This window comes from Leuciscus leuciscus, assembly GCF_965113295.1.
Source record: "Leuciscus leuciscus genome assembly, chromosome: 23".
Classification (NCBI taxonomy): Eukaryota; Metazoa; Chordata; class Actinopteri; order Cypriniformes; family Leuciscidae; genus Leuciscus; species Leuciscus leuciscus.
This window is the reverse complement of record NC_138747.1, coordinates 28,182,298-28,206,736: the sequence shown is the minus strand read 5'-3', so window position 1 is coordinate 28,206,736 and position 24,439 is coordinate 28,182,298. Positions and strand designations below refer to the sequence as shown.

Genomic DNA, 24,439 nt, shown 5'->3' with positions numbered 1-24,439 from the left:
AATGGTGAATCCTTTTCCTTGGTGTTTTACTTTGTCATGACAGTGAGCTATTATGAGTTTGGTCACATGATGTTCCTTTGGAATCACAATAGGGTGTTTGAAAGAGTCCTTGATAGATGAAAGTCTCCCTCCGACCTTGATGAGACCGTCCGTGTCCCTGAAAATGTCTAAGTGGAACAGTTTGTTGTGATGTGGAAGCTGGTTGCCTTTGGTTAACAGTTTTATCTCTTTTCCATATGTTTGTTTTTGTACATCCTGAATGATGACATGCACTGCACTTTCTTGTTCACTCACTGTAGCCGGTGCATTTGATTTGACTTTCTTGGCCCTTCTTATGAGACGTGCTACAGCTTTGACTGCTTTGGACCATGACGAGAACTTGGACAAACTTTCTGCAATGCTAAATGTCACTGTAACTTTGGTTAACATTGTCTGTGTTCTTCTGACTTCTGGATCTCCAAGGGACGGTTCCAGCTCTACACTTTGTGTTGTGGGCAGGTCCCTCTCCCAGAGAAAGGAGGGGCCGGTGAACCAGTTGGATGAGAGAAGCTCAGTGACCGATTTACCCCTAGACGCACTATCGGCTGGGTTCTCTTCCGATGGCACATAAAACCATTGCTGAGGGTTTGTACTTTGGCGAATCTTTTGGACTCTATTCGCTACAAAGGTATGGAAACGACGCGCCTCATTGTTTACGTAGCCCAAAACTACCTTCGAATCAGTCCAGAAATACTCTTTGACTTGAGCGTAGCAGAGTTCATCTCGCAACATGTTACTAACTGAGACTGAAACTACAGCTGCAGTTAACTCAAGTCGGGGAATTGTAGTCAACTTGGTAGGAGAAACACGGGCTTTGGCTATTACCAGCGAACAGTGAATCTCCTCTTTAACGTTTTTGGCTCTTAAATAGGTGCATTGTCCATAACCACTCGTGCTCGCATCCGAAAAGTGGTGCAACTCTATTTCTTTAAGCTCACCAAAACTAGCAGGAAAGTAACAACGAGTTATGTTTACCTTGTCTAAGTTGGCAAAGTCACGTTGCCAGCTCTCCCACCTTGGCCTCAGTGCTTCTGGCAGAGAGTCATCCCAGTTGATACCTTGATGACACATTTCCTGCAGGATCCTTTTTCCGTGAAGCACATATGGCGCCAGGAAGCCAAGGGGGTCGTAGATGGATGCAACAGTAGATAAGATGCCCCTACGTGTTGCTGGTTGGTCTTTTAAAGTGTTGTCAAATCTGAAGCAGTCCCTTTCAACGTTCCATTGGATGCCTAAGGCCCTTTCTTGTGGCATGTCTTTGAATGTTAAGTCCTTTGTTTTTGTCTCTACTGCACATTCAGACGGAGGGATGCTTTGTAGAACAGCAGGGCTATTTGAGATAAATTTGTGTAGACGGAGCCCTCCTTGCTTGCATATCTCTGTGGCCTCTTGTGCGAGCTGTATTGCCTTTTCAACTGTGTCTGTGCTTGTGACTCCGTCGTCCACATAAAAGTCCCTTTCCATGAACTCAGATCCTACAGGATGTGTGTGACAGTGTTCTTTAGCTAAATACTTTAGACCGTAATTTGCACACCCTGGAGATGATGTCGCACCGAAAAGATGTACCTTCATTCTGTATACCCGTGGCTGTGTCTCTGTGTTGCCGTTTTTCCACCACAGAAAACTCAGGTAACCTCTGTCGCACCGCTGGACGTGAAACTGATGGAACATCTTCTCTATATCGCACATTAGAGCAATATGATGTCGTCTGAACCGTAGGAGGATGCCTGTAAGATTGTTAATCAGGTCTGGCCCTTGGAGAAGATGATCGTTTAGACTTGTACCATTGTGTTTGGCGGAACAATCGAATACAACACGAAGTTTAGTGGGCTTTTTGGGGTGATAAATCCCGTGATGGGGAAGGTACCATTGTTCACCTTGTTTCCCTTCATTGTGTACTTCTTCGACGTCACCCCTTTCAATAATGTCTTTCATGTAGGTTATATAGTCTCTTTTGTACTTTTCATCTTTGTTGAACTTTCGCTTTAAGTGTTCGAGTCTGATTTCAGCAAGCTTTCGGTTGTTGGGTAAGTGTGGCCTTTGTCTGAATGGTAGTGGCATCTCACAGTGTCCTTGTTCGTTTTTCCTTATTCCCTCCTTGAGCTTGTCCAAAAAGATGAGATCCTCTTGTGAGACTGTTTTGTCGCTTGCCTTTGTGTCCTTAAAATCTAACTCTAGCACGTTAATCACGTCCATGGGAGTTACAGGGGGTAATTCCTTTATTGTGATTCTATGACACAAACTTGACTGAGTTTCATTGAGCGCTGGTGTGGAGCCTCCAACGATACTCCACCCTAGGTCAGTGCGGATGGCATATGGCTCCTCACCTTCTCCTAATAGAACTTGTCTTGGAGCTAAAGTTCTGGGACAGTTAAATCCGATAAGAAGTCCATCATCACAACTCAGAAGAGGTGGTATCTTATCAACAATTTCGGTCAGGTGGGGCCATTGTTTTGCTGTGTCACTAGTGGGAATGTTGTCATAGTTAACTGGAATAAAGTCTTTGGTGTATGAGAGGGGTAGGTCGATACAAATGTCTGAGTCATAACCTCTCACACGCAGACCAGATACTCTGTTACTCTTGACAATAGAGTGAACACCCAGCATGGTAGTTAATTTTAACTTTACAGGGTGAGTGTCCGCGCGTAGCTGGTTGCTTAATTCTTCACAGACAAATGTGCTGTCACTTTGTGTGTCTAATAGTGCATAAACTAACTGCTCTTTAGACGGGCTCTGAACTGTAGACACCCAAACAGGAACAATCATGGATGTGCTACTTGACTCACCCACCTTAGTAACGTTGAGAGCTGTGACTGTCGCGGTTTCATTTGGAGTGCTTGGAGCGGTGTTGCCAGAGCTGCGAGATCTTTCATATGCCTTGTGATTGTCATTGTGCAGACAAGTGGGATGCCTTCCTTTGCAAATGTCACAAGTGTGGCGATGGCAACAATCTTTGGCGTTATGGCCCACCTTTAAGCATCCATAGCACAGTTTATTGTCCTTAACATATGTCAAGTCAAGTCAAGTCAAGTTTATTTGTATAGCGCTTTTCACAATACAGATTGCATCAAAGCAGCTTCACAGTATTAAATTAAAATAATACAACAAAGTTTGTTTCAAGAGGAATTTATTGATTGATAAAATTAAATTAGATATCCCCAAAATATCCCCAACTGAGCAAGCCAAAGGCAACAGTGGCAAGGAACCGAAAAACTCCATCAAGTGACCTAATGGTGTCCTAAAACTCCATCAGGTGCCTTAATGGAGAAAAAAAACCTTGGGAGAACCCAGGCTCAGTCGGGGGCCAGTTCTCCTCTGGCATTGGATAGAGGCCGGATTGTAGTTTGAACTGTAGGATTATATGAATGCCTGGCTGAAGAGATGCGACTTTAATCTAGTTTTAAACTGGGAGAGCGAGTCTGAGCAACGAACAGTATCAGGAAGACTATTCCAGAGTTTTGGAGCCAAATGTGAAAATGCTCTCCCTCCTTTGGTGGTTCTGGATATCCTAGGTATGACCAAAAGCCTTGAATTTAGTGATCTCAAAGAGCGCGATGGATTATAGGGCGATAGAAGATCCGTTAAATAGACTGGAGCTAAGCCGTTTAGGGCTTTATAAGTCAGTAGCAATACCTTGTAATTAATACGGAACTTTATAGGTAACCAATGCAGTGATGATAAAATCGGTTCATGATATGTGCGCTTCTCTTCTAAGGGCTGATCTGAAAAGTTAGGGCACTTTGACAACTGGTGTTTTTCATCTTTGCAAAACATGCAGGGTACCTTTAATTTTGTGTTGCTTGTCCTTGCCTTGTTGTTTTGTACCGTGGTTTGCGTTGTGAAGACTTGTGAGGATCTGTTTGGTTTAAAGTCCTTTGTGGTCCTTTTTTCGTAGGATGAGCTGCATGAGTGAAGAGCATATGAAGAAGTGACCGGGTTGCATGCGATCTCTGCTTCAACTGCCACAAATTGTGCAAAGTCTTTGAAAGAGGGAAAATCCTTGCCATCCATAAGTGTAACTGTGACCTGTCGATTCCAACGGGCTGCCAGCCAGTCAGGAACTTTCTGCAACATCTTTTGATTTTCCTCACAGTCACTTAGTATTTCTAGACCTTTTACATATGGTGTGGCTTGGAGACATGCATTTAGAAAGTCTGAAAATGTCCTTAATCCTTCCTTATCCTTTGAGCTTATTTTAGGCCATTTTGACAGCTTGTCTCTGAAAGCTCTCTGGACAACAAAGGGTGGTCCATAACGTTGGTCAAGCTTTCGCCATGCATCCTTGTATGCCTCTTCATCACTGCGATAGAATATGCCCTCAAGACATTTTTGTGCTGGGCCTGTGACATACCTTTTGAGCAAGTGAAGCTTATCAGCAGGTGAGATGCTTTTGCAGTCCACAAGTGAAGAGAATGAAGCCTTCCATTCAATGTAGTTAATTGGATCTCCGCTGAACACTGTGGGCATTGGCACCGGGATTCTGTTTATGGTTATACTGTTTTGAATTGCTTGGGCCAACTGGGAAATGTCCGTGGGAGGTGCTTGAGTGACAATTTGAGGGTTTGGATTGTTCACCGTGGGATTTAACATATGGATAGACATGTTTTGTGGCATTAATGGTGGTAAGCCACTAGAGAGAGCTGGTGCTTCATTAACAGATTGCTGGTCAACAGAGAAAGGCATATTATTTGGTTGAATTTGCGGATTGTCCATATCCATGTTCATTTCTCTGTCGTAGATCTCAAGTTTTGCGCGAGCAGCTTGCATTTCCCTTTCTGCCTTTAAACGCTCAAGTTCAGATTCTATATCTTTCATTTTTTCCTTTTGTTTAATTTCCTCCTGCACAATTTTATATTCTGCTTCCTTTGCAGCCAACTCCGCAGCTGCATCAATCCTTTTGGCTGCGATGCTTGAAGTGTCTGACTGCTTACCGACACTAGACTGAGAGGCGGTACCGTAGATGGAGCGGGCGTACTGGTGTGACAGTAGCTGATGAAGGCGTTGTCTTTCTCTATCTGCTTCAAAATCACCATCTATTGCTGTTATACGTTCATTAAGTATTTTCATAATGTCTCTAGTTACTGCTTCACAAGAGTCCATTTTGCGTCTTGTGTCAGAAGATGGCATAGTACGTTCCCTTATTTCATTGTACACCTTCATCATGTTGTTCAGACCCTTTTCAATGTCATCGGCCATTTCACACAACTCGTGCTCTGATAAGTCAGTCTTTAGGCTTTCTCTGGATGTTCTGATTAGCCATTTCCATTGTTCATAGAGACTTAGCAGTTTTTTGTCCTTTTTAATCAGTTCGTCCTTTTGGTAGACTAGCATTTTCTCCGTTAACACACTAGGCCGCTCTGAACGCCTGGGTAATGATAACTCGGTCGCAGCCTCCATTTTATGTAGTTCAGCTAATTGTTTTTCTTTGCGTTCAATATCGTCCTTTAATTCCTGCCTTGACCTGCTCTCTGTATCTCCTTGATGTAATAAAGCTCTCGTTTCATTGATTTCAGTTTGTAGCTTACGTGTTTGCTCTTCAATGTCGTCCATTTTCCGTGTTGTCGTAACGTTAGCTCGCTGCCTGTGCTGTTGCCGTTGTCCTTTGAATTCACGGGCCGCTCGACGTAACGTTAGCACTCTGAGGTGGAGCTCTTACTGTAGCATGCCCCCCGAACAAGGATGAGACTTTTACTGATGGTTTTATGATGTTTAATCCTTTATAAACTTTACTCCGTTCACCATATCACCAACGTAAGAGCTGAAATGTATACAAATGATATAACTGATCAGCTAACATTGTTCACATTCATATGGTCTTACATTTGTGCAAAAACGAACATATTTACAGACAAATTGCTCAACTGATTTACATTAACACACCTTTTGCCTCTTCGGAGGGGCTGCAAGCATGAAAATCAATGTTTATCAGGTCTCCGTGTCGAAGTGCCGTAGCTGCTATTTGGAATGACAAGCTGCTATATGCTATAAACTGCGCTAGCTAGAGAGCGTGCGTTCAAAAAGAAAACAAAAGCGCGCAGCTCAAAACCGGAAGTCAGCCACCTCAACACAATTTCAAAATAAAATACCTTTTTTTTTTGTCACCTCTTCTGTAACAAACTTATGGTTATTTACAGTAATAATTTAACAGTTTTGGAGAATTGGATGTTTCCCCATTCAGAGAGATAGGAGCTGCTCTTGGATGACCAAAATCCCTCTGGCTCTCCCTTCATGTCAGTGTCTGGACACAGCTTTGAATGCCATTTGAAAGACATTTATTAGGCTAATAGTTTGACGATCCAGACACAACTTTATTTAGTTTTTCTCAGTATATGGAGTGGACATTAATGAATGATTGGGAATACAGATTTGACTTCTCTTTAAATAAAGCTTATTATCTGCCTGTTATTCAGTTCCAACACTTATAGATGCTTTTGTATTTCCATCTCCAGCCTGCAGGAGTATCGCCAAGGACTTCAACAGGGGGATTCACAGCCAATGATTGATGATGCATTTCAGCAGCGACCATTGCAAGTTCAAGTTTACAATGCTTCTTCATGTTTCGATCATCCATGACCTTATCATTGGCTGCTGTCTACCTATATCAATTGTGGAAAATGAACATTTCAGACATTTTTTACACACCATGGATGAAAGATACACCCCAATCTCCAGAACAACAATAACCAGCAAACAGATACCTCGACTAGTGATGAGAGTGAAAGAGTGCATCAAGTCCAGTCTGGTAAATCAGAAATCAATCTCTGTAACTGCTGATATATGGTCAGACCGCACAATGAGATCTTACCTGGGAGTCACAGCTCATGTTCTCAACTCTTCAGCCAGTGGGTACACTCTGAACGCCTACCTGCTGGACTGCAGGAGATTCAAAGGGCGTCACAGCTCTGAAAACATTTCAGCTGCATTTGATGAAATACTAGATGACTACAATATAGGGGTTGAACGACTTCAGATTTTTTGAAGTCGACTGTTATGACATCAAAGTCGAGTCGACGTTGACTAGTCACTCACGTCATTCATAAAAACACAAGAGATGGGACTGCTTTGCAACATGCCCCAATTTGCAATTTATTAGCAGAAAATGATACAGATGCTGACAGACAGTTCATAATATGTTGCAACTTAACGGTAACAATGCAACAATAACTTTTTTTAGTGATGCATTATGTTGGCATAACAATGCCATTTATGCAAGATGGGCTGTAAGTAAGCCTACTCACTGTCACAGTCCTGCTCATTCACAGTTTTTACTTTTCGATCATGGTTTGCATGTTTAGTGAAGTTTCTAATTGACCGTTCGCAAAGACCCTCCCCCTTTAGTTACTGTTGCTATGTCCGACACAGTGAAATATACATCGCGGAGCAGAGAGGACACTGACAACGTGCTGACAGACAGGACAGAGCAGGTTACTTTTAATATGTAAACAAAGTCTCAACTTTCATATTTGGTCATTTTATAAAGAAATGTAAACAATAAATACCGTTTTGTGGCTCTTTAATGTGTTGTGGCAGATCGCTGTAGAGCCTCTTAAAGCTGCTCGTGAAGCGATCATCTCTTCCTTCTAGTTAATTTATAGCATCAAATAAACATGAATATACATAAGAAGGAATGTTGTTTTAACTGCAGAAAGACGTCAGTACACACCGTTATTCAAGTTCAAATCCTCCAACGTTAATCTACTAACTCTCCTGACTGCTTTGTCGGACAGAAATGGCGGATTCGGCGGATTATGATTGGTCAGATCGCCTGTCAATCAAACTCCCTGCGAAGGGTAAATTTACTGCTGTCGAGATGATTTGCATTCCTCACTTAACATTAGCGGATGCCTTTTCAGATGAGTGTGCATTGCACTAGTACTTTTGTTGTACTTCAGGACAGACTTACTTTCCAAGTGACATTTTTACAAGCTTCATCTTTAGTGAAGTATTTCCACACACTTGATGGTGACAATCATAGTGTCACATGATCAACGCGACTAGTCGACGTCAAGCTTAAAGCGTCACGGCATTGCATTAAGGTCGACTAGTCGACTAATCGACTAGTCGGTTCAACCCCTACTACAATATCAGTGATAAGGTAGATTTTATCATCACTGATAATGCAGCTAACACGAAGAAGGCTTTTAAAGTCATTATGGCAGACCACTCAGATGACAGTGAGGATGAGGAGGACATGGTTGGGGAACAGTTAGATACGGACTTTCTTCTTGGTTCCCGTCAACGGCTATCCTGCTTTGCCCACAGTCTTCAACTGGTTATCGGGGATGGGATGAAAGAAGTAAAAGTGCTGTCTCGGGCAATCTCAAAAATGGCCAAACTTGCCAGTCTGCTGCACAGTAGCACGATTTGAGGCTGTTTTTGGAAGTGGTAAAAGCATTCCAGTCTCAAGTGTCACGAGGTGGAATTCGCAATTCAGACAAATACAAGCAGTCATCGAATTAGATCATACTGCACTAACTCAGATGTGCTCAGTGGACTTTGAGAATGTTGTCCTCAGCTAACGTGAATGGGCCCAGTGTAGAGAACTTACACAAATTCTTGGACCGTTTGCTGAGGCCACTGAATTGACCGAGGGTGACAAAATTGTTACACCAGCATGGTTGTCCCTACTGTCCTCGAGCTACATTCTCATTTAACAGAAATGGATAGTGAAAAAGAGACTCTGTAGGCCACTGACCAGGGCCCTCAGAGCCTCACTTAAAAGAAGATTTGCCGGCATCTTTGTTGGATTATGAATGGCAGAAGATCATGGCCTTGATTTGCCATTTGGCCATGATATATACATGCTGGGAGCGATAATGGACCCCCAGTTCGGGATGAATGTCAGAACCAGTGGCAGTGCTACCACCATACAAAATACTAAGAAGGAACTGCAGAAGTCACTAACAGGTATTTATTTCAAAATCCTCCCTTTAAAGTACAGTGTATTTGCAAGGTTATTGAAGTGGAAGAAGAAGTGAGTCAAATTTACTTCTGTTTTCTTTTTTTCCAGACAGCTTGATCGCTCAGGCTAAGAAAGTGGACCTGGACATCTGTGAGGAACCCACAGAACCAACCCAGGATTCTCCCCCAAACGACAAGATTCCACGGCTCCTGGCAAAATATAAAACTCACAAAAAGAACAATTCCACCCATGGATATCATCCAAGTGTCAACAGTGAGGTAAATACATACCTGGAGGATATTCAGAGCTGTCCGGCAGAGCAGGATGCCCTTGTATTTTGGTTGAAAAACAAGGACAAATACCGTCATTTGCATGCCCTAGCTGTCAAAGTGCTTTCTGTACCTGCTTCTTCAGCACCAGTTGAAAGAGTGTTCAGTGCTGGAGGGCTCATTATGAGGCCCCATAGAGCCAGTTTAGGAGCGGAAATGCTCTCCTTCCCTCATATTTCTCAAGTGTAACAAAACACTTTTGTAAAACTGAATTAGTGATGCACCGATGTGAAAATTGTGGCCGATACCGATAACCGATATTAATATTGCTGTTATGGCCGATACCGATATTTACCGATGTCGATATCTCTGTATGGAAAACAAATTTTAATGATTATCAAATAAAGAGCTAATTTCCAAAACACTTTTTTTTTTACTTTAGAAATGACTGATATTGGGCACCTTTACCTGTGTGCAAAATATGTCACATACACATTGTAAACATTTTCATTTTACAATTATCTTCTCTCTCTGTGTGTGCGCGCGTCCGTGTTTGTGAGAGAGAGAGCTCGCGCAGCACTGATACAACGGTAGCCTACTTTTTAATCCATAAGTAACGAACGCGCTAGTTTTCATGCAAAATAAATATGTAACATAATTAGGTAGGCTACTTTAGTTATTATTAATACAATAACGTAACACATGAAGGCTACATTTCTCAACACTGAGAATGAATCAATAAACGCCTGTTTCTCCACTCGCGCTTATCAGTAATCCACAAATCACACGTGCTGTCACTTTTGAGAAAAATCTAATTCGAACGGGTATCAAATATCAAGCAATATATTCAAATATCTACGAGTCAAAAAACGACCAGTCAAAAATGTGTCATGAAGAGGAAAAAAACATAAGTCGCACTGGACTGCGTTAACAATGTTACGGACGGGACAGTTGACATGAGCGCTCTGAAAGCGCCACTAAGACTGCTTTAAAACTTTCACAGAGACCTCAAACAGAAAGCACAAAAAGCCTGTCTTTAAATTTAATTTCGTTTTGTATTAATTGTATCTTAATTTTGATAAATGTTTCATCAACCAATTGCCTGGATTGAATTAAATAAGAAGTAAATAGAGTAGAAAATATTTAATCAGGACACGGAGGCGAGGGCGCGTGAACCTGGAGCGCGTCTCATAAATGAACCGAAATCTACCTGCCTCACAGACCGGAGACATATATAGAAAGCTTGAAATGTCTATTTTTAAACAGAACAATTCAAAAGGAAAGAAAACAGACTGTTCTCTGCTTATGTCATCTGTATGAAATGTGTATTTATCTCAGGCACATTCACTACTGCTAAGATCGAGTCAGCATCGTCAACTTCATCTTCAACTTCACACGTCAAATATCAGCCTGTTCACATCGGCCATATTTTTACCGATATGTAAAAAATGACCATATCGGCCGATATTATATCGGCGGCCGATATATCGTGCACCACTAATTACAATTATTACAAATTGGTCCCCGTCTGTTTATGTTCCAGTGATACATGATGTCTCTCCACACCTCATAACCTACCTCTGTTTGCAGGGGTGGAAAAGCTTATCTTACTTGTCACATGACATCAGATACTCGATTATTTTGTCATAATCAGATCAGTTACACTGCTGATAACTGTCCCGTTTGCATGTAAATCATTTTCACATGATTATTGCTTGCTATTAAAGATGTACTTTTATTCATAGAAATGCCCCCACATATCAGTGAACTTATAACATAAAAATGCTTTTAAAATGTAATTATTCAACACTCTTTACAGAAAAAAATATCCTACAGTTATACATAAACTGACTATTTGCAAGTAATGTATTAAAATTACCTTCCTTTCTGTCTTGCAGGATTACTTGGTCCTTTTTTTTTTTAAAGCTCTACAATATCAAACTCAACAGCTCTTTTAAGAGCCAACCCTCACAAGAGCTACTAGTGAGTCGCAGCGAATCTTGCCGGGATCAGCCCTTCCCAGGTAAAGTTTCTAGAATATTGAAATCGGTATTTACTCATCAAATGCTCTCTCCTGAATCGTATGGTAAATTAACTTATTTTTAACTGTCTTAATTTATGTTTCAAGAACAATAGTAATTGCACATAGAGTAAGTCGAGACTTTCTTGTTTTACAGCAGAGAAGGAAGACCAGTCCTTATATCAACGCAAGCTAATCGAATAAGTCCTTTGTTTCGGGTGAGGAAGGAACATCTGGTGCCCAAAGAAGACAGAAAGCTGCGCGAGTCCATTGGTATGTCTTGTATTGAAACAATGCTGTAATATGTAGTACATAATTTGATGTTGACAATTTTACATTGTACAGGTTATCACTTGGTTTTTGACCAAGTGAAGCTCTTGAAACAATTGACAGGAGAGTATGTAACTTGTCTGGAAAGTATCAAGCATGCAGGGCCGTGCACAGGGGGGTGGCCCGGTGGCTAGAGCCACTGCCCCTCTGCCCTCATTCAGGCATGAAAACTCCTCACCTTTCGGCGAAATTCGCCGTTTTAAAACCAAAATGGGTCACCTACGTGATTTGTGCAGATCCGATGAGAAAATATTTATGGGGTGGGAAGGGGGGTCGTGGTCGTGGCCAGCATTTACCCGCTATATCTCTATAGTTAGTTACCATAAACTTAGCAGCTTTAAAAAACCAATCATCATTCCTAATGCCGAAACCTGACAGCCAATCCGAGTCAGAGTAGGGCAGAATTGTTTTCAAAGTCTTTAACACCGCGAGTCTGATGACACACTGCCAAACAAAGAACCGCACGTCGGAAAGCAAGCCTGAGGTAAGTTAGCTTACAACTGTCCTGTCAGATACAGAGAGCGATGTTGCCAATGTCATTATTTTTATTTTTGACATAGAAGAGGGCGGGATAATATCGCGAGCGGGCGCGGGCGCCGTGAGTAACAGTTAGTGAGTTGTCGTCGAAAAAGATGGATAATGCAAAAAAGCTGTCGGGGGCTAAAAATAGAAAAAGAAAGAGGGGAAAGGAGATGGCATGTCAACTGATGCGACAGCAGCTAAATAAGTGGATGGTGAAAGGCTACAGGTAGGATTTTGTTTTGTGTGACGTCCAGGCATGTAGGCTAATGCCATCGGGACTACCGGGAGATTCCCGGTGGGCCGACGTGCTTTTTGGGCCGATACATCTCATACTTTTTTGTTTAGTTTTTTGTCTTAACGGCCCATAAAACTCGTACATCGGCGGCCCATTCGTTTTGTTTTGCTTAATTGGCGGCGCTGGGTTACTGCGTAATTAGTGTGTAATGCATTGGTCAATAAAAAGTCAGCGTTAGTTTTTTTTTTTTTTTTGACACCCCATGAAACACGTAGATCAGCGGCCCATTTGGTTCTTTTCTTGATTGACACTGGGCTAGCCCAATCACACCTTTAATGTGAAGTATAGAAATATACTCTTTCAAGTATAGAAATTAGTACAAAACTAATTATGAAAGTTTCCTTTATTTTTCAGTGCAGTTGTTTTACAATATATGGCTATTACTATCATGGGATTAATATTATAACTATTATTATGTAGTAGTAATGTAGACAGACACTAACTAAAATAATTTTTCTTTGTTTAATTTTCACCAGATTGATGAATTTAACATTAAAAAGCACTATATATATATATGGATTGGATTTTTTGCTGCCGCATCCTTCTCACCTTTTTTACCCCTGACCTGTTTTCATGCCTGCCTCATTGACTGAGGTGCCCCTCTTCCCCACCCCCACCGCTCCGCTCCGCTCAAAGCATTCCGCTGATTCCGCTAATCCGCTCCGGGTTTTCCCGCTCGCTCCGCAGCATCACTCACAGTATGTGTCTGCGGCGCTCTCTTGAAACTGAGAGTGAACACGACAGTTCACGAAAGCTGTCGCATTAAAAGGTAGGCTATGCAGGACAGTGTTTGAATCTGCGAAATTAGTCATTTGTTTTTTTTTGTTTTTTTTTTTTGTATTTATGTTGGTAATGTTTTGCTCTTGGTTTTCTACTAACAATTTGTACAACATATCCACGTTCTTAGAATTAGCTGCTTGTCTAATCCAGGGGGGTAATCCAGCATCCAGAAAGAGTACCATCCCCGGGGGCGCCATTGGCTAACAAGCCATCACCTGCTGTTAGCATTCCATTGACTCCCATTCATTTTGGCATCACTTTGACAGCGAATAACTTTACATCTGAGGCGTTTAAAGACTCCATTTGTCCATTGTTTATTTCTAAAGAAACATGACAATGTATAAAAGGCTCCATTACCTTGTATCTTACGTTATGGCCCCGTAGAAGCAGTTTTTGTAAAAATAGGCTAATGATTGCGTCATAACCACGCGACTCTCTGGAAATTACCGTATAGACAGGAAGAGAAGCTTGCAGTTAATCGGGGGGACGTGGAGGCATAAAGCCCGATAAAGTCAAGGGAGAAGCCCATAGAGAGTCATAAAGTTGCTCATGCTCCTAGCTCATGGACACCTCCTACTCACGCTCTCCGTCTCTGCAAGATTCGGAAGGGATTGATTCAGATTTCTCTTGGCACAGCTACTAGAAGACTTACAACTGTCAGACAGGTTGCTCACGTCACGTCTACGTCGTCAAGCTCAATTTGAGTCTGCGCAGTACGCTCAGCCATCAGGAAGTGAGTGCTTCTAATTTGCTTCACTTTTCTCCATTGAAATCTATGGGGTCGCCGTGTCCATTTCTTTTACTGTCTATGGTCTAATCAAATTATAGTACTCTCGATCAGATCTAATACAAATAACTACATTTTCTGTTGATGGCACACTTTGTAGACAAACCTATGGTCCCCCAGTGGCTAGACGTTTTGATGGCTGTAAACCAAGCCCTGGGTATTTTTGAAAAAATGAAAGCTCAGACGGGCGAATCTAGAAATCTTCCCCTTATGTCATCATAAGGGGAAAGGTTTCCTCCCCTTTCTCTTCTTTGCCTTGGCCCGCCCATGAGAAAATGAGTTTCGCGAGCGCGATATTGGTTTTTCCTCGAGAGACACCATGGCTTGCAAACGAGCGGAGCGCAGTTACTTTTTGCCAGCCCTCTCTCCTGGCTTTTGCACAATTTGATTCCCAGTGTTCCTTGGCGTTTTAATTATTTTTTCAAACTCTGCATACCCTTCCAGTAAAAATTTTTGCTCTGCTGCGTTGAAAAACTGAGCGCGCTCTTTGGCCATGGTGAGCAGCCAATAGCAGCGTTGCTGATCAATGTTTCTACTATCGATACATATCCCCTTTTAAACCAGCGCGTGAACGCGCAATTATCTCACTAACTCAATCCAGCTATACTAATCATATCCGGCAGGTGTGTTCGAAGAACCAAATTAGTCAGATCATGATTAGCACGATGATATCATCTTGGATGTCTCGTTTGATCTCAGATGTTTTAAGCAACGTACGAAGAACGGGCCCCAGTTGCTATGACAGCAAGTCCAGGATGAGCGTCGAAGACCCAAACAATCCAAGATCATGCCAAATCGCCAACAATCAAATCCAGCTAACTGAGTTCTTCGACGCTCATCCTGGACTTGCTGTCATAGCAACTGGGGCCCGTTCTTCGTACGTTGCTTGAAACATCCAAGATCAAATTATGAGACATCCAAGATGATATCATCGGCCTAATCATGATCTGACTAATTAGTTTCTTCGAACACACCTGCCAGTTATGATTAGTATTGCTGGATTGAGTTATCTGAGATAATTGCGCGTTCATGCGCTGGTTTAAACACAAATCTCGACCAGTCTCAGACCGCTCTTCAAGTCTACGTTCCGTGGATCACTTTCCTGCACCGGAGAGAATCATCGGTTGCATCGCGGATAAACTGAAGTAAGTGAAAAAAACAACCATTTAAATGTGCTGCTGTATTAAGTAGCCTGTACATTTTATGCCAGACATGTTGCTCTGCTGACTTTCTCTGGTAGATAAGTATATGTACGTTAGTTTGAAAATGTTAACTTGGTGTTAGCTCGCTTAGTTTACACTAGGTAAGTTAACGTTAATTTGTCAACGTTAATCAATTCCTGACCAATTGCAAAAGGGAACATAAGTTTACCCGTGGCTTATTTAGATTTTTCAATGGTAAGTTAATTAACGTAAACCTTTAATCATTGAAGGTGTCTCGAGTCAGCGTCATAACGTTAAAACCGTAGAAGTTAACCTGATCAACAACTAAAGTGAATGAGCTAACTTACATCTAAAGTGAATGAGCTAACTTACATCTAAAGCGACTGGCTTACACGTGTAATTAATGGTAACGTTAGCTAACAGTTGTGACTGGCGACACACACAATGGTCATTTATTTATGGCTTGTATGCATAGAAGCATTGCTGCATTGACACCAATCGGTTGATGTCAGTTGGTTTTCAAAAAAGTGTAGTACTAGCCAGAGGACACTGGGGGGCAGTAAAAATAAAAAAAGATTTTTTCGTGGCGATAATAGGGTTGACACACTATTGAATAATAAACCATAATGTCCGACTTATATTTATATTTCAACAATGAATTGGAGTAAAATTGATCATTTATCCTCTTGGTCAACTTTTAAGATCACTTGGTCTCAGTTTTCACTTTTATGCAGATGACACCCAGGTTTATATACATTCAAAACCTGATGTTAATGTGGCTGTGTCCTTTCTTTCTCTATGTATTTCTGAGATTAAAAAATGGATGTCTAGGAATTTTCTATGTCTAAACAGTGACAAGACGGAGGTAATGCTCTTTGGTTCACCACACCAGCTGCGGAAGGCTGGGTCTCCAACTATAAGTGTAGATGTTTCTACACTTCAATTTCAAACAACAAGGGATACTCCACTTTAAAATGAAAATTCTGTCATCATATACTCATCCTCATGTTTTCAGTGCTGAACAGAAAGGAAGATATTTAGAAGAATATCAGTAACCAGACAATGTCTGGTCTCATTGACTTCCATAGAATATATTTTTCCTACTATGGAAGTCAATGAGACCAAAAACTGTCTGATTACTGACATTCTTCTAAATATCTTCCGTTCTGTTCAGCAGAAGAAAGAAATTCATACAGGTTTGAAACAACATGAGGATGAGTATATGATGACAGAATTTTCATTTTAAAGTGGAGTATCCCTTTAAAGGTAATAATAATAATCTTTCACTCTTTTAGATTTGCCAGCTACCGCCACCTACAGGCATTTTGGAGACAGATTGAACCTGCAACAAGGAGAATAGTGCGTGTTGGTACACAGTCATCCACTTCCAGCTCCTGACAATGCCACTGATCCACCTCGTCGACCGGTAGGCATAGTTCATACTTAATCATTTTGTTTATAAAAGTAGCTTGCTGATAAATCTGCATCCGTAACAACACAACTGTCTAATTCAATATAATTAAAACCACATACAAGTGGTCTCAGACTTTTGGACCCCCACTTTACAAACATTTATGATGACCATGCAATGATTATCATTTTTACTACTAAGACTTGTTCCCCCTGCTCCCCACCAGAGCCGATGCCTTCCGATGATTGATGAACTGTTCCTGTTCTTGGTGTACCTATCACTGGGACTGAAGGAGAAAGATCTGGGTGATCGTTTCAATATTCATCAGTCCACCGTCAGCAGGATAATCAAAACCTGGGTAAATTGTACACCTTATTGGGTGCTGTTGGGATATGGATGTCTCCTGAGACAATTAGAGCCACGATGCCGAGTGTATTCGGCAAATACTCTGACACCCAAGTCCTTATTGATTGTACAGAGATGAGATGTCAGATGCCTTCATCGTTACTCTTACAGAGTGAGATGTTTTCACAGTATAAATCCCACACTACCCTGAAAGGAATGATTGGTGTGTCACCACATGGTGCTGTTACTTTTATTTCCTCACTGTATTCCGGCTCTATCAGTGACAAAGAACTGTTCAGGCAATCTGGCATTATCCCTCTTTTGGATAAAGATATGGCTGTAATGGTGGACAAGGGATTCAGAATTGATGACCTAGTGCCTTGCAAAGTTTACAGACCACCTTTTCTGAGTAAAAAGTCACAGCTGTCTCATGGCGAAGTGCTGGTCACTCAGGACATTGCACGGTTAAGGATACATGTGGAGAGGACAATTAGGCGCATCAAAGAGAACAAACTGTTTGACACTATTATCCCTCTGTCCATTTGTGGCAGTATCAACCAGCTTTTTGCAGTAGCCTGCCTCCTAACAAACTATCAAAACAAGCCACTGGTCAAAGCTTGGGCCAAATAACTGTGTTAACCTCACTGAGCCAGTCTCTATGGATACTAATACACTGAATGGTCAATATTATTGTCTCAGATCTGCTCGCTAAACTGCTAATGGACCTCCCTTAATTCTGTTCCATTTGTCTCTCTTTATAAACAATAACACTACATAACAATTTCAACAAACTGGATTCTCTGATGTAGATTTAACATATGTATTCCATGATACATGTTTATGTAGCAATACAAGTTATGTTTGACTTTGAGTGATTTAATTTGTCAAAGTGCCAACTGTTCATTAATTGTCCCCCTCTCTATCTCTTGTAGTAAAATGTACATCTTTTATACAGTCACCATGAGACACTGTATATGGAATGATTTAATTATTTTTGTTACAAATAAATCTGAAAAAATAAAACTTTTTTCTCTCCTTTGTGTTTATTGCAAAATACGCTGTATTTATATAACTTATTTATATAACATTTATGGTGTAACTTTTTGATGCAAATATTGCTTCTTTGGTGATAAAGAGTTTGGCATAACAGTGATGCATAAAACACTGAAATTGCCTGTAAGAGCCCCTCAAAAATAGCTATGGTTTCATTTCTAGATGTAAATAACAAACGTGAACTGTGAAAAAAAAGTCACCTTGTTTGAAAAATCTGAACCATATTTTACTGTCGAGTAATAAACAACATTAAGTAAATGGCACCTGTGTGTGGTGTAATTACTTTAAACAGGCATTTAAAAATTAAACAAAGCATGAAATAATTAATTACACAGATAGCAGGTGAATATAATATAACAATACAATAGTGAAATAAGCCAATACATTTTCCAAATTCAGGTGAAATGCAAAAATGTTATTTACTCCTGCTTCTCACAATAACAAAAGTTTATTGCAGGTAATTTCATTTTTCTTCATACAAAGGCCCCCACCTGAATTATCCTGCATCGATCAGTAAGATCTTTTGGAGACAGACAAGTACTTCTGCATGTACACTGTAAAGTAAAACTGGTCCACCCTCTCTCTGATGACTGCTTTTACCTCCGGGTCAACCTGGATACGCTGCACCAGCATGTCTTCCTGAGCACAAATCACAAGGTCACACCATTGCAGGCCAGTGATCAACAGTTGACCCTGCACCTGCCAGTAGTAAGAGTGGCTTTTACGAAGAGCCAAAGTGCCATCCTGCATTTTAAGGTATTTACAGTCACATTAGGGCACTTTATCTCAACCAGTCCAAACGGTGGCTGTGCGAATGGATCAAAAATCAAGCCATCTGGCGAGGCACCAAGCCAAGGGGCATCTGGGTGGATGACATTTTTCATCTGGCAGTACTCCCTTGTCACCTCAAACTCCATGTCTGCACCTCTTCTCATTTCTGCAGTCTGCCTTGTTCCTTTGAGGACTCTTTCTGCAAGAGACTCTGCAGAGCTCACTCCCCTCACAAAACACACCTCTCTAAAGCATGAGGAGGTGATCCTAGGCCTGCGGAGCTGATGCCACTCCTGGTCTGCTGCCTGCTCTCTTGTCGCTGCCTCAATCTTATAGGCCATGTCCAGTGTAACATTCAAGCTTTTAAGGTGGAAGTGCTCCTCCTCAGTGCACACATGCACACAGTATGTCGGGGCAAGCCTGTACTCCCCAATAGGCAGCGGTGGGTAAGGTGGAGGATCCTGGTGCATATTGACTAACTTTGTGGGCAATACAGGCTGCTGGTATGAGAGCACACTCCCCCTTTGTGCTAAGCCAAAAGCTGTCTCAACAAGGGTCTTCTCGTCACTGATGCCCATAGTTGCTGCTAGAGGTTTCTCTCTAATGCTAAAGTCTTTGTACATGTCTTCCATCAGTAGCAAAGAGATGTCTAGTGGGTCCCCAACCAAGCCCTTGTAGAGTGTACTCCTGTGAAAGAATGTAATAGTGTTAGTAATATTTGCAGGTTACTGACACCTATGGGATCTTTCTTTTATTTATTTGTGTGTGCGTGTACATAAGTGTGTGTGTACACTATATGTATGTGTATGCGTGTACATATACAGTATGTGTGTATATGTGTACATAAGTGTGTGTGTGTGTGTGTGTGTGTGTGTGTATACATATGTAGACTGTATGATGCAGTAATTGCAATAGCATCTCACTACCTCACCTGACTCCTCCTTCCGTGAGCCGGTTGAGTCTTGGTTTGCTAATGACCGTTTTGTTTATTGGCCCAGGTTTCACTCCCTGAAGAAAAAAAAAAAAAGGACAAACAACATACAATCTTAACAATAGGAGACAATAAAATTGAAAGGAACCCCCGTGTATCATGGTACAGTTCAGCCTATTATTGATTTTTATTTCCACTTCACTTTTATCCAAAGAGACGGAACTATTTGCACTGTATTTATCAATGGGAAATATGCTAATATAATCTGTCATATATGGTGCCTTCACGTGCTATGGAAAATATTACATTTTCCACTTGTGAACTGGTATTTACCAGTGTGTTGTGTTCAAGTGCTTTTGTTGTCGTAATGTAGGTAAAAAAATTGGACTCACAGATCCAGACCTGTTATTTGGCTAAAACAATTTTAGATTGCTTAAGTGAGTAAATCATGGTGTCGCTGGCGTACACTACAGACAAAATACATTCACGTAAGTAAATTGCCTGACCGGCGCTCATTACTAGGAGGCTCCTATTGACTGCTAGCTAGCATCTGCTCTGGGTAGGTAACACCAAACCATAACGGTATTTTTAAAACTGACACTGAGTGTTAACGCATTATATTACAATTGTTAATGGCACAACATTGTATAGACTACAAAAACGATCCGCTAACAATAGCAAAAAAACGTTTAGTTGTGTGCAATGCTTATTCATGACCCTTGCGTTCCTCTCCGCCATTTTGAAAAGGTCAAAGGTTATCTCATCTCGGCAACTCGTGCATCAAAATATTCTACGAGTTGCCCAGTGGAAAATACCACATGAGGGGGTGTTCATGTGCATTTTCCACGTCGGCTTTTGGTATTTACCATAATTACCATAGCACGTGAAGGCACCAATACTGTGGCTCACATTAATGGGGTTGCTTGCAAGTCGCAGCAGCACGAATTACGTGACCAGCAACATATTTCTGCTTCAAATATTGTGTGTATTTAACAGTGAATGGTGGTTTCAGACATTATTTCATTAAAGGGCATTTGTCAGTGCCGCACTCGTACTGACTCTCATTCTGCCTGACAGAAAGAAAAGCTCACAGCTTACTGAAGGCGGAGCGGTTTGACCAATCAGATGAAAGGGGCGTTTCAGCGGCGCCCACGTGTGCAAATGAAATATCGAACCATAAACCGACTTGTAAACCATAAACGAAAATGAAAAATCGAGCCAAAATCTCATTTTTCATTTTTTAAACTAAACTAAAAAACGAATAAACGAGCAGATTTTCATTTCTCGTTATTCCATTCCAAACAGGAAATGAAATGATCAAAAAGTACACGGACCCACTTGTGTTAAAATGCTGTAAAGTGAGAATGCTTTAAAAAATAAAATCACAAATTGAATTTATTTATGATTTAATTTCTATTACCTAATTCAAATCAATATGGTGTAACGACCCTTTGCGTTTAAAACGGCTTTTGTCCAGGTACACTTGCGCATAGTTTTTCAGCTTTGCGGGAAGGTTTCTTCAAGCATCTCGGAGACGTTCCCACAGTTCTTCTGATAAAAAAAAAAAAAATCTAAACACATAAATGCTAGAAATGAATTGCTAAAACACATTACAAAGACTGTGAACTGTGAAGTAGGGGTGATATCAGCTAAATTGGGTCACTTTTTGGTAAATCGTTTGGGACAATAATACAATACCATATATGTCTTTTCCATGTGTTTTAATGATTAATAATGACTGTTTTTGATAATTTTGTGCTAAAATTATGTAATAAAATATAATTATTTATGCCCTACAGTTCTTGAAACATTAGCTGTGCCAACTTTTTTTGCATGAGCAGTTTCAGGTAAAATGGGCCAGTCAAACTACAAAGGGAAATATTTATTTACAATCAAATTTAATTTTAAAACACAATTGCTTATACAGCCACATAACATTTAAACTGTATTAAACAAACATATTAATATTGTTCTATTAAAAAAAAAAACATTTTGGGTGCAAAGTCAAACCCATATTCAAATTGCAATTGCAATTAAACAAAGTCATTTTGGAACAGCATATATAGATCATTGAACTGATGTGTGTGTGTGTGTGTGTGTGTGTGTGTGTGTGTGTGTGTGTGTGTGTGTGAACACATTTAGAACAAAATGTACAAATAAAAAAAAAATCTCATTCAAAATTGATAATTGGTGTGTGTGTGTGTGATGAAAAGATTTTTCTTTTCTCTTTTTCTGTCTCCTCTGCTTGTCTCCTCTCTCATCTTTTCTTGTCCTCTCACTTCCTCTCTCTTTCCTTCTCCCTCTCTCATCCTTCCTCATCCTCTCTCTTTCCCTCTCTCATCCTTCCTCATCCTCTCACTTCCTCTCTCTTTCCCTCTCTCATCCTTCCTCATCCTCTCACTTCCTCTCTCTTTCCCTCTCTCATCCTTCCTCATCCTCTCACTTCCTCTCTCTTTCCTTCTCCCATCTCCACTCGCTTCCTTCTCATTTGCCATACTCACTGTAAATAAAATATCTATTACCATCTATTACCATTATTACTGTGGGGGGGGGGGGGGGGGGGGGCTCATAGTGAGTGTGTGTGTGTGTGTGTGTGAATGTGACATGCACTACATTTATACATTTTTATAAATAATATAGGCTATTATCAATTTAAATATATAAAAAATATAATGGCCCATTTTAGCTGAAACCATGTAGCCCATTTTACCTTAGTGGGTTAAGGTAAATTGGGCTACCAAGAAAATCATCTCCTTATCAAAAAATATGTTCAGATACCAAACTAACAACATTATTTCTGATTGATGCCATCAAGACAGATATTATGCATATTTTTTTATGTGCATGTTTTTTTTATTTATAGATTTATCATCCTTATAATAGTTTAGTCACATTTGGTATGCCAGACTACTTACCATGCAGCTTTCTGGTGCAGTCTTGATTAGAATGATTGCCCCGCCCACCATAGCAACCATAAACCAATCAAATCACCTGTTACTTGTTAAGCACAGTTATGACAACAGTTTGAAATCCTTTGCAGTCATTGGCTCTAAATTCCAGAGGGGCTGGGACTCACAAACCTTAAATTGCCCATGATGGCCCATTTTACCTGATATCACCCCTGAATTGTGGCGTTAGACCGTTAAACAGTTTTTCACCAATGCTGTGTTCAGGATTTTTTGGGCAGGGCTAAAACGGTGGCTCGATGATGCACTGGAGCCGCTGAGCTCCTGGCCCCGCCCATAGATATCATATAATAAAGGCTAGATGTCTCGTCCACGCTGCTGCCCAATGGAGGTCGACGTCCGCACACGGCGGCCATCTTGCCACAGGCAGCTCGCTCACTCGTAACTTTGTGTTAATGGTGCATGTACTTTTTAAATAACCATAACTTTCTCAGTTTTCTACCGATTTTCAAACGGTTTGGTTTGTTATAAACGTCAGAGATGTAGTTATGACACTGCATACTTATAAATATTTATACTTATATTATTAAATATTAAAATATTAAATACTTAATAAATATAATATTATATATTTAAACATGTTCAAGCATCCAGAATTATAGCCACGTTAATAACGTTTGTAAGAAACCAAACCGTTTGTAAATCCGTCAAGATTTCAGCGAGATAAGAGGATTTGTGTTCGTGCTGATCATCACCTTACTTCAGATACCACAGAGCTCTCCAGAAAGCTTCCCTGTGACAAGATGGCCGCCGGTGTGATGCCGTTTGAGACTCCGCCTTAAGACATCTAGCCTTATATGGATATCTATGGCCCCGTCCACTGACACGGACACTGGCTCCTGGACACTGCTCTGCCATATTGGTATATCCTAGTGAGAGAATCAATAGGACATTTTATGATTTGACTGAGAAAACATTGCCTAATGAGACACCGTTTATAAATCTAAAGTCTCCCTGAACATTCTTACAACGCAAACATCCTAAGCATTTGGTAGGTCCTTACCTAACCTTACCTTAAATCCTAAGCATGTTTTGGGGGACAGAAATGAACTCCTACTGTACCCCTGTTTCTGACAGGCTATTTGTTTAAAGTCGGACATTTTTCCTGCTTATTAAAAAAATTAAAAAACGGCAATTTCTTTGCAAAAGGAATAAAAAGCTGTGAACACTATCGGCCTTCACTGAAGAGCTATCTTCACAGGTGTTCCTTTAAATAGTGAATGCTAAAGACATATATTTTTTTTAATTGGTGAATATTCAGGTGAATATTGGCCACGAATTAATACCTCAGAACGTTTTACTAATTTGTTCCCTCGTTTTACTATATTGTGGCCACGTTGTAATTCGTTAAATCAAAACGAGGGAACAAATTAGTCGTCGAAACAATGAATTATTTAGATCAGTGGACAGGGCGCATATGAGAGAGAGAGAGAGAGAGAGAGAGAGAGAGAGAGAGTCACAGTCTTCAAACAACACGAGCGCTGTATTGCTCTCTCTCTCTCTCCCTCGTGCATATCAAAATCAAAAGGTCGGAAGACCGATTGTGTTTTATAGATAAGTAGTTTGGTCAAATAAAGTGTTTGATTAGTTAGCAAGTACATGTTCAGGAAATGCATAATACAAATTGTACGGGTTAATGTAAGTAACGGTAAACGACTCTGCAAGCTCTTTTGAAGCTGTCAAATAATGGTGTCGCTATTGGACACTTAATTGTGATTAATTGAGATTAATTAATTTCTTATAGGATACTGTTGACCGGTGTGGGTTTTTTTTGAAGAAGCATTACTCTTGCCTCGGAGAAAACAACACGGGAATAGCAACAATTGTGCACATAAATTACTACTCGGGCTTGAAT

General features: G+C 40.7%; 1 long non-coding RNA gene across 1 annotated transcript; it reads left to right on the top strand.

The window, feature by feature from the left end:
- Positions 1-11,112: 11,112 nt before the first annotated feature.
- On the top strand, positions 11,113-17,713 carry LOC309488384. The gene is made up of 4 exons (XR_014202105.1): positions 11,113-11,233; positions 11,388-11,503; positions 16,403-16,533; positions 16,745-17,713. It is a non-coding gene; the product is annotated as an uncharacterized lncRNA (long non-coding RNA).
- Positions 17,714-24,439: the final 6,726 nt, after the last annotated feature.